This window comes from Myotis nattereri, assembly GCF_964212035.1.
Source record: "Myotis nattereri genome assembly, chromosome: 8".
Lineage (NCBI taxonomy): Eukaryota > Metazoa > Chordata > Mammalia > Chiroptera > Vespertilionidae > Myotis > Myotis nattereri.
This window is the reverse complement of record NC_138083.1, coordinates 87,909,494-87,926,357: the sequence shown is the minus strand read 5'-3', so window position 1 is coordinate 87,926,357 and position 16,864 is coordinate 87,909,494. Positions and strand designations below refer to the sequence as shown.

Genomic DNA, 16,864 nt, shown 5'->3' with positions numbered 1-16,864 from the left:
TGAGGGGGACACAAACATTCAGACCTTAGCAACTCCCTAATTTTACATCTGAGGAAGGTGAGTCCCAGAGAGGTTATGTACCATCCCAACAATCAGCAACAAAGCCACAACCAAGACCCATCTGAGTCTCCTACCACCTAGCTACCCTCCACCAAACAACAGATAAGCCAGTGTTCCTAGATTCTTGATCTTATTTTCCCCCAAGAGAAGTTTTGAGTCTAAGAAGAGACTGTGGAAATAAGATTGATTTTGGTTTTATTTATAATCTGTAGAAGTAGATTTATTATTCATCAAATACTTATTGAGAATTAAGTGACTATCAGGAGCTTTGCCAGGTGCTAGACATACGGCTGAACAAACCAGAAACGTCCCCCTGGCCCGCATCCTGCTTATTGTCTTATGTGCATTACTGTGAATATTTAATTTTGTGAAAACCCAAATTGCCCTTTAATGGAAATACCACAATAATACAGGCAGTGACAAGCATAATGTGATGCTAAAAATGGCATCTGAAATGATTGTAACATATTCACTTCTTTTAAACATATGTGTTCCATAAATACCTGGTATATTAAAACAACAAGATACATAGCTATACCTTTGGTCTACTACTGTTATGTGGATAATGTGTTGAAAATACAGAAGGGGAAAATAATTCTTTTTAAATTTTTTATATATTTTTATTGATTTCAGAGAGGAAGGGAGAGGGGGAGAGAGAGATAGAAATGCCGGGAGCCGGTCCATGATGAGAGAGAATCATTGATTGGCTGCCTCCTGCATGCCTCACACTGGGGATTGAGCCCCCAACCTGGGCATGTGCCCTCAATTGGAATCAAACCTGGGACCCTTTAGTCGGCAGGAGCCAAACCAGCTAGGGTGGAAAAGAATTTTTTATAGTATGAGCATATGTACACTGCTGTGTCTGTCTTTGAGTACTGTATGGTATCTTAGAAAAAAATAAGAATTCCATTGGCATTCCTAGTTCTGTCCCTGCCTTGTTAAACTGTCTTTTGTTGGTCAATTGGCCCTTTATTTCCTCAGAAGAGTTTGCATAATGCTATTTCTCTTTATGTGAGTATGACTTTTAAAACTGTGTTGTTTTCCTAACAAAAAAAAAAAGGATTATGGTGAGTTAACAAAAATTAATGATAATGTGCTTTAATATTGGTCTGTTCATGTGAGTGACAGTTTGTTTTAGCTTGTATTTTAACCATCAATTGATCTTGTAACTTTTAAAACCAGACTTTTGAATCTGTATAGTTCATTTTAGCACAATCTTAAACTTTGAATCTGATGGTTTCAAATCATCTAAGCAGAGGAATAATGTACCTCTCTATTTTGTTAATTCCTAACAATTCTGTAACAGTGGGCTAGGAAGTTTACCATGATTATGTGTGTTTATTTTTTTAAAAAATATGTATTTTATTGATTTTTTGCAGATAGAAAGGGAGAGGGATAGAGAGCTAGAAACATCGATTAGAGAGAAACATCGAACAGCTGCCTCCTGCACACCCCCTACTGGGGATGTGCCCGCAACCAAGGTACATGCCCTTGATCGGAATCGAACCTGGGACCCTTCAGTCTACAGGCCGGCGCTCTATCCATTGAGCCAAACCGGTTAGGGCTATGTGTGTTTATAATATGCCTGCAGACTCAGATAAATACATGCATTTTTATACCAATTCTAGTGGCATAGATAAGTAAGGTGGCTGTCTTTTTCTCAGAACAGGTCTTTATATTACACCATGCCTTCCTAATCAATATAAACTCCAGGATCACATGGTTTCCCTTCTGAAGTTGAATTTCTTCCCAGGGTAGTAGCATCTACAAAAGACACATTTGGAGAGAAAAAAGCCTTGCTACATTCCAGATCTGGCTGCATTCTTCCATTCTTCCCATTCAGCCACAGCAAATGACTCTCTCATGGCCAGTTCAACAGACTACACCCTGTTCTATCCGGCCACAGACTCAGCCCTCCGTTCACATACCGCCTCCAAGTGGGTTCCACCCGGAGAGGGACAAAGCCTGCCACCACCTGAGTCCCGGGCCCCTCTCCACAGACCCTGAGTTCTCCTCTGGCAGGAAACACAATGGTAAAATGACCCTAATCTAAAACCTTCCCCTTCTCTCTGGGATTCTCCCTTCCTACCATACCAGGAGTGGAGGGGCCTCGGACGCAGGGCTTGCCAATCTCTGTCAGAACTCAGTTCTTAACAGGAATTCCTCCATTGGATAAAAATGACTGACATTTTCTGTATTGACCAGCGCTGAGGCTGCTGTGTGTAGGTTGTCACCTGTCAGCACAAAGCCTTTTCAGTAAAATCTTATTAATCCACTTTCTGAAAGATGTTCGAGGCCCTCACATTTTGTCTCACCTAATAACAAAGATAATAGGCTAGTTCAGCTCATGACTGCCTTCACACTAAAATATTCAGATCCCTTTCATACTCACACATAAAGTTTATGCTTAATGTATACTAATTTCAATAAGCTGTGGTTGCCTAGTAACCAGTGGAGGTGTGTCTGACAGTCTGAAGAACATCAATGAATAACTGAAACATTGACGTTAGTTTCAGCTGGGTGACCCAAGCCTTAATTCTGCCCTAGCCATCCCAGACGTTTCTAATGAGCTGGTGAAACACTAGCTTTCTCAGAAGTAGCTCAGTAAATCATAAAAATGATGTCCTTCCCTATAGTCTTATAAGACTATATACAGAATGACGAGAGAAGCAAAGGGACTGGACCCTAACATCTTTGACATCATTTTCACAGAATATGGAACAAAGAATCTGCTAGGACTCATGCTCTCCAATGGCTTTCCCCATTTGGGTTAGGGTTGGGGTTGGGGTTCGGGTTAGGGTTAGGGTTAGGGTTAGGGTGTGTTCAGGGTTTCTCTATTCAGTGTGTGTGTAGAGGTGCATAGAAACACTAAGTTTCTCCGTTGCACACGTCACTGGGAGGCTGTAAATGGAATGGGATGTAGAGTGTCCTCCAAAAACACTTCTGATTTCTGATGAACAGAGAACGCCAGGCCTTCCTGCCTCGCGTTACTTATGGGCCGTGATTTGGACATCATATCCGGAGGGCCTTCCTGATGTGTCACCTGGCAGGAGCCCACTGCGAGGCCGTCAGCGGAAAGGGAGCACCTGCTCACGTTGTCTATGTGCAGCCACCCTTTCCACAGCTTCAGTGCCTCCTCACAGGCTTCTGTCACTTCCCTTCCTGGCTATCGTTCACCGAGGGGTACGGCTTCTCCATTTCACAGCCCGGGAGGCTGTGAACGGCACGCAATGGCCTGATGGAGAATGGCCAGGTTGGCTCCAGTGAGCTCCCCGGTATCATAAATGGGCACCTCCGAAACGCAGGTGAATGGTCCCTGCCAATGGAGCATTTGCCAGGAGGGTCCAGAGTGCCCAGGGTCTTTATATTATGAGTCAATGTACATAAAAGGTGTTAACCACATGAACCTTTTCCATTCATTCCAACCCTGGAATTCATTAAGTGTATACAATGAAGTGTCACATGTTAGTTTGTTATTTACCTCAGTTTGTTCCACTTTCTCAATAAGGTGTACTTCTTCAGTGCTCTCTTCTGTCCCTCCTTCTGGGTAATTTTGCTATGTGTTCTCTTGAACTACATATGCTTCTCTTTTTACCTTTCCCCCTAATTCACCTTACATCTTTTCCAACTATCTCTTACTCTGTGTTTTCCCATAATAATTTATTCTCCTACAGTCCTGCCTTAATTTTATTGTTGCCTCATTTTCTAATAAGCTTTATTTTTATCATAATTGTCATGAATAATTAACTTCTACTGAAGGCCTGCTGGGTGCACAGCATTGCATCTTCTTTCTGGTCTCTCCATGCCATTGCCTATGATATACATGCACATTTTCCTTCATGGGCAGTTAGGCCCACCCTCTCCCCTCACCTTGTCACTGACGACTTAACCACGTGTCCTTCCCAGGGGGAGGTTAGAAAGGAAGGGAGAAACCCAGCTTCTGTCACACCTACATCTGATCTTCGTCACTGACTATGCTCATGGAGTACATATGCATCCCTCCCTAGACCTTCAGAATGTTTGCCGTGCTCATATATTCCAAGTCTGTAAACACAAAGTTTAAGAATCTGGGAAACTATATCTAACATCCCAAAAGCAGACGCTTTCCAAGCTTGGGCCACCCTAAATGGGTACTCCCGCCGCCCCCCGCAATATTCTTCCTAAACTACACTAATTAAATTATCTATCTACTGTCAAGTCAGTTAATTATATTTTTCTCATTTATTATATCTACAGCTATATTTTCTTTATCCATATCTTATCTCCCCTTCCAGGTTGAAGGGCATTTCTACTTTTTGACATCTTATACTATACTAGAGGCCCAGTGCATGAAATTCATGCACTCGGGGATCCCTCAGCCCGGCCTGTGCCCTCTCGTAGTCCAGGAGCCCTCAGGGGATGTCTGACAGATGGCCCACTCCCGGGAGTGGGCCTAAGCCATCAGTCAGACATCCTTAGCGCTGCCACAGAGTCAGGAGAAGCTCCCACCACCGCTGCTGCGCTCGCCAGCCGTGAGCTTGGCTCAGGGCTTCTGGCTGAGCGGTGCTCCCCCTATGGGAGTGCACTGACCACCAGGGAGCAGCTCCTGCATTGAGCACCTGCCCCCTGGTGGTCAGTGCACATCATAACAACCAGTTGTTCCGCCATTAGGTCTATTTGCATACTAGCCTTTTATTATATAGGACTAGAGGCCTGTTGCACGAAAAGATTCGTGCAATAAGCCTTCCCTTCCCCTGCCTGCTGGCACCGGTTTTCCCCTGACACCTGGGACCCAGGCCTTTGCTCTGGCCAGAGCTGCCTTCAGCCTTCACTGCTCTGGCCAGAGCCGCCTTCAGTCTTAGCTTTGCCACTTCGTGCCTACATATGCAAATTAACCGCCATCTTTGTTGGCAGTTAATTTGCATATCTCGCTGATTAGCCAATGGGAGGCGTAGCGAAGGTATGGTCAATTACCATGTTTGTCTATTATTAGATAGGATGTGCTTTTAGAAGGCACTTATTAAAGCATACTGAATTAGAATAAGTCATCTCATTTTAGAATGAGCCACATGCAAGAGACAAACACACACACACTCAAGGACCTCTGAGTTCTGTGTATTCAGTCTAAGAAAATGAATTCTTTCAAGAGCAGGGTCTCGGGAGTCTCCTTGTTTCCTTGACTTCACAGGTAGACTTGATTTTCAGACATGCCCCTCCCCTTTCCCTCGTGCTAAAAAAGAACAGACTTACTCAAATGGAGGCATCATCCTGGCCATGCAGTCACACCTGGTTTACCGGGCATGGGCTTGTCCCAGAGGAAGAGCAGGCACACGTCTTCCCCTCCCCCTGGGAGCTACCTGGAGTCTGCCGCTCAGCACATAGACCCTCTTAGCAGAATACAGGCCCTGACAGAATGCAGAGCCCTCAGGGCTCTTCCTAATTTTATATCAACTGGGACTCACTAACGCTATGAGCAACCTGACCTCCCAGCTCTCTTGGAATCTTTTTGCATCTTGTCCTCCTCAGGACAGATTCTGGCCTGGGAGTACGTTTGCTTCTTCTCAGTATCCACTCGCTTTTGCTGCCAGTGGAAGGTGGCTATAGAGATACCACCATATGGCTTGTCCCTGAGAGAAAAGCCAGTGTCACCCACCTCCAAGGAGCTCCCATCCCTGCCATGGACTCCGGGGCACATTCATGGAGTTCCACAGATGGTACCACTGGGTCAGGGAGGGAGCACCTCCGAGATGAACCGCCATTGAGAGTCAGCATGGTGACATTACGGAAGCTAGGGGAGCTGACCCAGGACACCAGGTCCTGCTCTGGCCCTGGGAGAATTCATGGCAAGACTTTCTGCCAGTTATTTCACCTCAGTGAGTCTCTGTTTCCTCATCAATACAGTGAAGTATTATACGAAGTTATAGGTATGCATCCTGCCGATTCTAAAATCCTGTGCTTAGACTTGCTAACTTAAACTCAATAGCCCTCACCCCCACAGGAATCTATTCAAAAGAAATTAGCCAAATTAGGACCAAACATTTATATATAAAGGTACATGGCTTATAAAAAGAAACCTGGAAAGAGCTAAATATATATTTAACAATAAGGATGGCTAAATATATTCTGATGTAGCCAAAAGAATTTTATGCAAATATTTTAAATATTTTGAAAGAATATATACCATACTGTGTTTATTTTACATGTCATTCATTAAACAAAAGAAAGCAAATTCAAAATGATCCAAGAGTTTTAATACATAAATTAAAGAAATACATCAAAATGTAGATCTTGGTTACCTCAGAGAGTGGAATCATATGTGCTTCAATGTTATTTCATAAATCTTTACATTTGTAAATAAATTTCCATAGGTGAGTAGGATAAAATGACTCAAGGTTCACAGTAAGTTATCTGTAGGATATGTAGCCATCAATTTCACAGTGCTTTTAAAAAATATATTTTCTGTGATGTGTCAACAGCAGGAAATCACAAAAAACCCTATTATTTACAGCACCATTAATACAATTCAAAAGAGCGATGTATGTTTCAAAAACATCTTAAGGGTAAAATAGAATATCTTGATATTGACTTATATAAATTGAGATAGCTTGCAACAGCCTTGTTCTTTCATAAGAAATCTTCATGTAATAGAGTGATATTAATCTGATTAATATTTTTTCAGTCAGCTGCTCAAAGTGGCCCAAGAAACTATGTGCTTGCAAAAATTGTCCAGGTTAGAATCTCTTTTTGTCACTGTTGCTATTAGCAAGTTTTCTTATTTGCCCCCCTCCCCCCCAAAAAAAAAACACTTGTGGTGTCATAAAATAATATTTTTTAAATGTGACCCCCCCCAAAAAAAAAAATTGCATTTGCAGAGGTTCAAATTGTTTTGTCTTATTTTAATTGTATTGACATTAGCAACCAAGGGTTTTTTGTAGCCAGGCTGCTTAATTCAAGCTTGTGACCTCAGAGCCCATTCTGTGACCTTGAGTTTGTGGGAAATTAGGTGCTCTCCTGTCTGAAGAGAGAGCAGTGAAGCAGATAACCTCCAAGCGCCCTCCCCTCTCTGGGCCCAGGGCTTGGCGAGCCCACTTCCTGTACGTTCTGAAGCTTTATGTGGCCAAGACTGTTTCTCCCCAGGTGACTGGATTCTTCCTAGGAATTAAGTGGGTCATACCAGCACAGATTACAAAGTTCGCTCACACTGAGCAAGACGTTAATCCCAACATTGGCCAAAGGGGATTTAAAACTCTGTGAAACCAAATATACTGACGTCATATGCGCTAATGCTCAGGGGAATTCAAACCAGTCGCTTTACCACCTGACACAGGATGTTTGCTGACCATGTGGAATGCTCCAGTAGCCGGCTACATTCACGAGATAAATGGCAGACTCTTAAATTTACAAAATGAAGAACATTTAGGTACATGACCAATCAGGAGGAGGAAAAAAAAGACTCAAGGTAAAGAAATGAAAGCAAACAGTGAAAGAGTCTCTATTCAGCCAGCCACACCTGAGAACAGTTATGAATTATTCAGATGGTGCTTCTCTGAGTCTTTCCCTCATCAGCTGCTCTGCAGAGGACTAGGGGTGCGACTGTCCAGGGCCCGTGCTTCCTGCCTTTTGGCTGTTCTGCCTTCCTCACACCCTTCACAGGGCTGTGCCGTCATGAGTCACAACACTATTTTAATAATCTCTACTGATTTGTTGTAGGGATTTTTTTTTTTTTTAATGGTAGAGAAACCTTGCAACGTGCAGCGGCATTCATTTTATTCTTTCTGGCAACTTCCTGTGATGGAAATCAATCTCTGTCACGTTTTTGTTTTGCTTCATTTTGTTTTTAAACCCCCAGCTGCCTCTTTGCCCTGTAAGTCTTCAAAGAGATCTGAATGCGAATGTGCCTATGCAGTTGGCTTTGGTGTCAGGTAATTTCCTGACTTAGATGACGGTGGAGAAAGGTCTGTGTTGGTGAGCAGTTTACAGCCCTTGTTACAGATCAAGGGGGCCTTCTAAAGGCTCCTGGTGACCCGACATCAGTAAGTTGTTAAATAGGCAGCCTGGGCGCATAGCTTTTATTCTGAAGCTTCTTGTGATGAAAATTCCTTCTACCCCATTTTAATTGGGGGAAAAAATAGACTATTTCTTGAGAATACAACATAAATATCAAAATGAGCTCTTTTACTGGGTGCATTTTTCTTTTATGTTTAGAATCTTCTTTAAATCAACTTTCAAGTTTAACACTCTTCCCATAATTCATTTAGCACTGGGAATATGCACAGCCTTTTGACCGGTCAGGGACAGAAAGCAAGCCTCGCTATTTGTCTGAAATGATCATTGTATTTATATGGTGTCACTATCCAAATTCATATTGTGAAGGGTGAGATTGATCGTGTGTATCTGGTTGGGAGTGACAGTTTGATCAGCCAGGGAAAGTCAAGTGCCAGTGAGCTCTCTCATCGTCCCTCTTCCTCAAAGCGCATGAACATTTTCACTAAATAACACCAGCCATCGTTTGTTGAGCACGTGGTGTGTTTACAGCTCAGTTCTTGCTGGTTTCTCATTTCATCCCTTTCATAACTCTTTAAAGTAGGGACTTTACAGAAGAGCAGCTAAGGTTTAGAGACGTTGAATAATCCACCCAAGACCACAAAACTAATATGGGCGAGAGTCCGGTTTCAAACCCACGTCGGTGTGACTCCCCTATTGCTCCTCTGAGGAACTCCTGGCCTCCGCCTCCCTTTGCATGCGGAGCCCTGAGGAGAAGCCTGTGCAGATTCCTCCTGAGTTCAGCCCAGCAGGGAAAGCTGTGCGCCATGGGGGTTCCCTCCATGAGCCGGGCAGCACACTCATCCCCTGCTTTACCTATTCCAGAAACGGCCACTGTGCCCTGCCCTGTGCCCCAGGCACCAGGACCCTCACCAGCCTTCCTTAGAGAGCTGGTGGCGGTGGGAGGGGGGGTGTTCCTTAAAGCTTGATTATGCAGCTGTTGGTTTGGGGGAGAGGGCCCCAGGATTGTTCAGCGTTGACAGCGTCCCCACTCCAAGACCTCCACTCTTCATGTAAAAGCCCAAATAGAGTTGGTTGATTCTAGGAGTTTGTATCACCACAAATCCAAAGCTGTGATCACGTTCAATAGTACTGAAACCGAATCTGTTTAAATAATGGTTAAACACAGGGTGTCGGTGGATTTTTAGAATGGAACTTTTTACCTCCCACCTCTGAGCTGTGATTAGCACTTTGCCCTAGAAAAGCACTTTGAGACTAGCCCTTCAAATACTAACGTAGTGTTTTCAGCATCTGTGTTTACTGAGTCATTTAACATGTTTTTAGATTTTTAAAGGAGCTGTGAAGTATTGCTGCATTTCCTGTTGAGTTGGTGACTGGCCTTTAAAAATGTTTGGTTAACAGAAGTGGTAGATAATCATCAGTATTCCCAGGGATTAGAGGCAACTTAAAACTGCTTGCGGTTATTTCATTAGTTGGTTTCAATGCTTTGGACACCTTCTATTCTTAAACCTCTGTTATTCCTTTTTCTTCTTTTTTCTTGCTCACGAAGTTGAGTCAGCAACAAAAATATATTCAAATTCGACGTGTCATTCAGGCACACAAAAAAATCTGACTTTGTCAGGGTGGGTGGAGGGGAGAAAAGCAACTTTTTTGTCAGTCTTTTGTATTTCAGCAGCTGGATTCATTGCTGCCATGGTAACGGGCCACATGATGAGGTGTATTAGATTGCTGTGTGTTGAGTACAAGGGGAGGAATGAGCCCAGCGTTTTACTGAAGTGAAAGGTTACTGTGGAGTTTCTTCTGGGGAAATGCGTAAGGCCACATCCTGCAGCGCTCAGCCTCTGTAGTGCTTCGGAGGAAGAACTAGGGTCTCGGTGCCGCAGTTCACGACACAGCCAGCCAGGTAAGGCACAGCCGCCTCTGTGGACTGAACTCTTCCTTCTCCTGTGGCAGCGGCATAACTCGGGTGGCATTTCACCGCCGCCCCCACATGGGCGCAGGACAGATGTCTCCTGTCCCCCTCCCCGACCCCCCCCCCCCCACCTTCAAATTCAGGTCGTTAATTTGCAGATCTAAAGCGCTGTGAGTGTTTCTAGTTCTGTGGCAATGTGTGCGAGGGGGTGTGTGCGAGTCACAGGGAAGGACCTGGAGAGGAAGTAATGAAATGTGACAGTCAGTGTCGTCAGACCGATGCGCAGCTGAGCGGGGTTTCCTGGTGCCTCTCAAGGGTCCACTTTTCTTGGAGGGCACCTGACCGTGGCGCTGGTCCCAAGCTGTTCAGCCGCGGGACGGAGCTCTCCGGCATGTTCATTCTGTGTTTATTGTATCTGGGCTTTTTCCCTCTTTCCTCTGTGCAGGCCAGCCTCATCCAGCAGGAATAGTTCTGTTTTCTCTATACTTTTTTACAACATATTTGATTTCCGTTAGTATTCTGTTCTTTCAGGCATGGTGGTCGGGTGTGTCTAGAGGATTTAAAAATAGAAGTAAATGCAATACGGGTTAGTACAGAATGAACTCTCTTGCGTAGAGGCGGGTGAGAGCAGGAGGCAAGCAGTTCGGGGTGGCTTCCGAAGCATCAGTCCCCAGAGCGGGGACTCCTCCTGCCTTGTTTGCAGATCCCCCGGCAGCCTGCTTCCCAGGGGGAGGCTTTGACAGGCTCACGTTAAAGGAGAAAATTCCTTCCCGAATGACTTATTTGGTTTCTTGCTCGTGGTTCCTCCTGATGCTGATGTTTGGTTTTCTCGTGAGACATGGTGGTTTAATGTTTTCGCTGGGGGCGAACCTGTGCAACTTCTCTGCTCTCAGAGCAAAGCTGAGTTGGCAGCTTTGGAGGCAACAGCTATCGCCGCAGCGGCAGAGTCTCCGTGTTATCCAAGTAAACTCCCTGCCCAGTTTCACCCGAGTGTTTTCCTGTAGGAGAGCCGTTGAAACATGCTTTCTCAGATAAAATCAGGTATTTGCCACTCATTGGCACTGATCACGATCAAAGCCAATACATTACCCCAAGTTTAGTCACAAACTATTCTTTCTTCACAAAGAGAAACTTAGATTTATTAAGTCCATTTATGCTCTGTGATTTTCATTGTATTTCTTTTTTTAATATATTTTTATTGATTTCAAAGAGGGGAAGGGAGAGGGAAAGAGAGATAGAAACATCAATGATGAGAGAGAATCTTGATCAGCTGCCTCCTGCACGCCCACACTGGGGATCGAGCCCTCAACCCATTCATGTGCCCTGACCGGGAATCGAACCGTGACCTCCTGGTTCATACCAGTAGATCGATGCTCAACCACTGAGCCACGCCAGCTGGGCTTATGTTTTATTTTGTAATAAGAATTGTATATTTTAGGGAATATAACAATGATTTGATATATATATAGTGAAATGATTAATATAGTCAAGCTAATTAACATAGCTTCTCTTCAAATAGTTATCCTTGGTTTGTGTGCGTGCTGAAAGCACCTGAAATGTACCCTCTTAGCAAATGTCCAGTATGAACAGTAGTCACCAGGCCGTACAGCAGATCTTTAGACTGGCTCATCCTATGTGACTACAACATCTCCCTGTTTCTCTCATCCCCCAGCCCTTGGTAACCACCGTTCTACTCTCTGCTTCTATGTATTTGACTTTTTTAGATTCCATATATAACTGAGTTCGTTCAGTATTTTTCTCTCTATGTCTGGCTTACTCCACTTAGTAGAATGTCCTCCGTGTTATTCCATTTTGTTGCAAATGGCAGGATCTTCTTTTTTCAGGCTGAATAATATTCCATTGTGTGTATGTACCACAATTTCTCTGTCCATTCATGTGTTGACAGACAGCTAAGGTTGTTTACATATATTGATTATTGTGAATAATGCTGCAGTAAACATGGGATTTCCTTTAATTTCCAGGTACTGATTTAATTTCCTTTGAGTTTATACTCAGAAGAGAGGTTGCTGGGTCATATGGTAGTTCTATTTTTAGTTTGGGGTGGTGTGTTGTTGTTGTTGTTTTTGAAAACTCCACAGTATTTTTCATAATATAAGTGGAAGAGCCACTTATAGTTGTTTTGATATTTACATTGTTAAGAGGCAAAATGGCTTTTGATGCCATTGCTTTATATTAGAAATTTTGCCAATATTGTTTAATTGAATTATGTTTTTCTCATCCCTTGTTTAAATATGCTTTATTGTTAATTTTGGATGATTGGTAGTGTATGAATAATTCTTATTATTTTGGCTTTAATTTCTAGAGCTCCCTAGCCTCTCTGATAAATAGTTAATTATCTGTAAACATTTACCTGTATTAAGGAGATAGATATTCAACACAATCATGATAAAGAAGAATCATATTGACTATGTAGTCTCATCTGTAAAATTAATAATAACCTTTGAGCCCTGAGACAATATTTCTAAAATAAATGAAGACCAAGCTAATAACAGTATCAACTAGACATTCCATTCACCTACTGAACAACAGTTGGTTGCTTCTGCTATAAATACTCATGTGCAGGTTTTTGTGTGGACATAGTTTTCAACGCCTTTGGGTAAATACCAAGGCGTGTGATTGTTGGGTCATATGGTAAGCGTATGTTTCGTTTTGTAAGAAACCATCGACTGTCTTCCAAAGCGTCTGTGCTAAGCTGCATTCCCACCAGCAGCGAATAAGTGTTCCTGCTGGCCAGCCTCCCCACCAGCATTTGCTGTTGTGGGTGTTCTGAACTGTAGCCATTCTAATGGCTGTGCGATGGTATCTCATCGTTGTTTTCATCTGCATTTTCCTGATGACATGGAATGTGGCCAACTTTTCCTATGTTATTTTCCATCTATATATCTTGTTTGGTTCGGTGTGTGTTTAGGGCATTGCCCATATTGTAATCAGGGTGTTTGTTCCATTATTGTCGAGGCTTAAGCGTCCTTTGTATGTTTTGGACAACAGTTTCTAACAGAAGGGCTGAACAACAAGGAAACGAACAACCTGATGAAAGTACGGGTCTTCTGAAAAGACTTCTCCCCGTCGGGGGCTTGTCTTCCCCTTCTCGATCTTGTCTTTCACAGGGCAGACGTTTTAAACTTTCATGGCGTCCATCTCCTCAGTTATTTCCTTCATGGGTCATATCTTTGGTATTATCTTTACTAATTATTTTTAAATACATACAAATTAAATAAACAAATACTATTTTAGTCTTTAGCGAATGTTTTTAAAAGAGAGAACCAGGAAGAGGAGGGGAGTTAATACCCAGTGTTAGGGCGGGTGTAGGAAACATGAACCGCCGCACACTGTGGTGAGAATATAAACTGATACTTTGAGGGGAAGTGGTTCTGCCCGGCAGTGCACGGCGAACGCTTTAAATATTGCAGAGCCTCGGACCCAACAACTCTCTGAGCAAAATGGCCTAACCAGTAAAGCCAAACATACTTGCCAGTTTTTCATTACTGCGATGGTTATAAAATCTGGGAAATGGAACGAATGCACCAGCTCATATTGCTGAGCTGATAGGAGAAAGCGGTGAGGAGTAGAGGCGTGGCTGTGTGGCTGCCCAGATGCTCCACTTCGTTATCTTTACATAGAACGCGGGCGGGCAGCACGGTATGGAGAAAAGGGCCTTGGCTTAAGCGCCAGGGTGCTTGGGCCCCGCTGCAGACTGGCTGAGCTAATGTAAGTATACAAATGTCAGGCATTATTAAAATCCTGACGTTAGGGAGGAGAAACGTCTGTGAGTCCTTTTCCACCTACGTGCATTTCTCTTCACAACTAATGTTGCAAATAAAATGTCCCCTACATATAAAAAACCTCAGGAGCCCGGCACTTTTGTTATGTATCGTCTTTATTGCACAGAGGAAGACATCAAGACCAGAGAGGTAAAGTAATCTCCCCAAGGCCATAGTTAATAAGAGAGAGAGCCATCGTTAGTGGGGCTCAGCCACTAAGCTAGCCTGCTCTTACTCCATGGAAAGTCTATTATACGTCAAGAGATGCTGTTTACAAAGTATCTGACATTTAGTAAGATGATAGTAAGATGTTGGCAATTATTATCGTGTAATAAGATTTAGAAGGTGTTCTGGTATTTATGTCCTTCTGCACAGCACTGCTCGGAAACAGTAAGATTTTTAGGGCAGCTTTGGATTTTTCTTATGTAAGTTTGAGTACAGCTTTTTTTTGGAGCATGCCCGTTGTAAATTGAGGGAATTCCTTTTTTACCCAATACTATCAATCAGTTTGGCGCCTTTGAAGTTTTCATCTCTAAGACTGTGCTTCATAGAAATGTTCCATATTCACATCTACGTAGCTCTGACCTTTTGCCAAAGAATGACACTGGTAATGATACTATTATGAGAGCAAGCATATTCCCTTTCCTGGCTGGGTATTTGAATAGTATACCAATTTGTTCATTGTGGTCTTGCTAGGAATTAAATGCTTTGACATTTGCATAACCTAAGGGAGTTCCTGAGAGGTTGGCAGCTGGGAAGAGGAATCAGGCCAGACTTAAAGGGAGGGATTGGTAGCAGAATCCTCAAGGTCACATGGAAGGTTCCAGACAGAACCGAGCAGGCCCTAGAGCAAAATCAGGTACACCTCTGGGTTCTGCTCTTTTCCCTATGATATGGGTTAGTTGGGAGGTAGGTGGATTGTCACCTCTGTACAGAAAGAATGTTATGGAAAATTAGGTGACATTCAATCCAACTGAATTAAGAATGTCAAAGGATGCAGAATTAAAAAAACTTAAACATTCTAGATACAAGCAGTGCAAGAACAACAGCTCTGATGCGCTGGAATTCCTGGAGAGAATGGTACTACAGTGGGGTGTGTTTGAGAGATGAGCAGCAGACCAAGTAGAGGAGGTTTGGGGACACCCTGGCTCAGGGCAGCAGGGATGTGAGGACTCTAGAGGGACCTAGGAGAGAGGGCAAGGTGAGCCTCAAGGGTGACCAGCAGATGCCCATCATCTGCATCTGACACTCTTATAGCTCCCTTTGTCTTTATTGGTGACTTCAGAGTGCTTCAGCTAATTATGTCATTGGGTACATGTGCCAAAGGACAAGGAAGTAGACCAACAGACCTCCCACCACTCTGTTCCTGGGGGGGGGGGTATGCCGTGGGAAAATCTCTCTCTAGACATTTGTCCTCTGCTATGTCAACCCCATCTGAGATGGCTACCTCTCCATGAGCTTAGGAGAAGGTGTCTTTCAACTATTAGGCAGTACGTTGATAAAGTTAGTTGCTCACAAGGTCTCCAAAGTCATCTCTGCAAATGTTATGTGTGATTATCTGGAGAGGCTTTATTAACCACTAGAGCAGTGATGGCGAACCTATTACACGCATGTCAGAGGTGACACCCGAACTCATTTTTTTGGTTGATTTTTCTTTGTTAAATGGCATTTAAATATATAAAATAAATATCAAAAATATGTCTTTGTTTTACTATGGTTTCAAATATAAAAAAATTTCTATATGTGACACAGCACCAGAGTTAAGTTAGGGTTTTTCAAAATGCTGACACACCGAGCTCAAAAGGTTCACCATCACTGCACTAGAGGCCTGGTGCACAAAATTCGTGCACTGGGGGGGTGGAATCCCTCAGCCCGGCCTGCGCCCTCTCGCAGTCCAAGAGCCCTCGGGGGATGTCCGACTGACGGCTTAGGCCCCCTCCCTGCTGTCAGTTGGACATCCTTAGTGCTGCTGCAGAGGCAGGAGAGGCTCCCACCACCGCCACTGCAGTCACTAGCCATTAGCCCAGCTTCTGGCTTAGCGGCGCTCCCCCTGTGGGAGCACACTGACCACCAGGGGGCAGCTCCTGTGTTGAGCATCTGCCCCCTGGTGATCAGTGAGCATCATAGTGACCGGTTGTTCCTCCGTTCAGTTGAGTTGCATATTAGCCTTTTATTATATAGGATAATAAACTAACATTTGTATTGTGACTTACCATTTGCAAAGTATTTGGATTGCATTATATTTAAATCTCCTAATAATCCTTCAAGGAAGATGACATTATCACTTCCTTTTTAACTAAGAGGAAAATCAAGCTCAATTAATTTCTTAGAGGCACTGAGTCAGCAAGCAAAACATAGATTTTCACTTACTGATTCACTCGCACCTGCTGCTTTGCTCAAAGCCCTTCTCATCTTTACTAGTAAAAGTAAAACTCTCTTCAGTGACCGCCATTTGGCTTTAGAAAACTGCTATTACAAAGAGCACTCGCATTTACTTAGATTGTTCCGATTAAATCCTCATTTTTTGTGAAGAGCAAGGTAGCGTATGTACACAGTAGGTATTTAATACGTGTTAACTGCCTGATTATTGTCTCTTTGTACCTCTCTTAGGTGATCATTCTGATTCTCACACATGTGATGAAAAGATTATTTTGGAATAGAAGAGAATAGTCAGCAATTACAATTCCTAATGTGGGAAACTAATGTGAAAAATATGAAGTAGGTGTTTTTTTTAATTTAAGAAATTAATCTAACCTCTGACATCTAAGTGAGAAGATTTAAAATAATTCAAATGGCTAAAATAAAAAGACAAAAAATCAGGCACTTTATACCTATGTAAAACCAGTAAAAGGAAACTATTATGAGCCCCCAAACTACTCCCTCCCATATTCACACAACCACCAAACAGTATGTATCAGTTCATCTTGCCGATGCCATGGCCTGTTATAGTCAGAGGTGTGTGTTTGGCCTTCATACTTACAAACTGTCTTCTTTACAGCCCTCTTTGTCCAACATTGTTCTTGAGTTCAGCTCTCTTTCTTGTCTACCTGATATACCAAGCTCTGTGAGAACCCATGATGAAAGTCTGGGCAGGAGAAACAAAGCCAGAGGATGAGATCGTCAGCAA

General features: G+C 43.2%; 1 protein-coding gene across 4 annotated transcripts in view; it reads left to right on the top strand.

Moving 5' to 3' along the window:
- DTNA (dystrobrevin alpha) overlaps window positions 1-16,864 on the top strand; it is a 311,835-nt gene that overhangs the window by 161,543 nt on the left and 133,428 nt on the right. Inside the window, exon 1 of one of the 4 annotated variants that reach the window (XM_081097323.1) lies at window positions 9,749-9,946. The exons of the other annotated variants lie outside the window; for them this stretch is intronic. The gene's annotated coding sequence lies outside the window, so the exon portion shown is untranslated. Of the gene's footprint in view, window positions 1-9,748; window positions 9,947-16,864 lie in introns of those variants that run through there. 4 annotated transcript variants of the gene reach the window in all.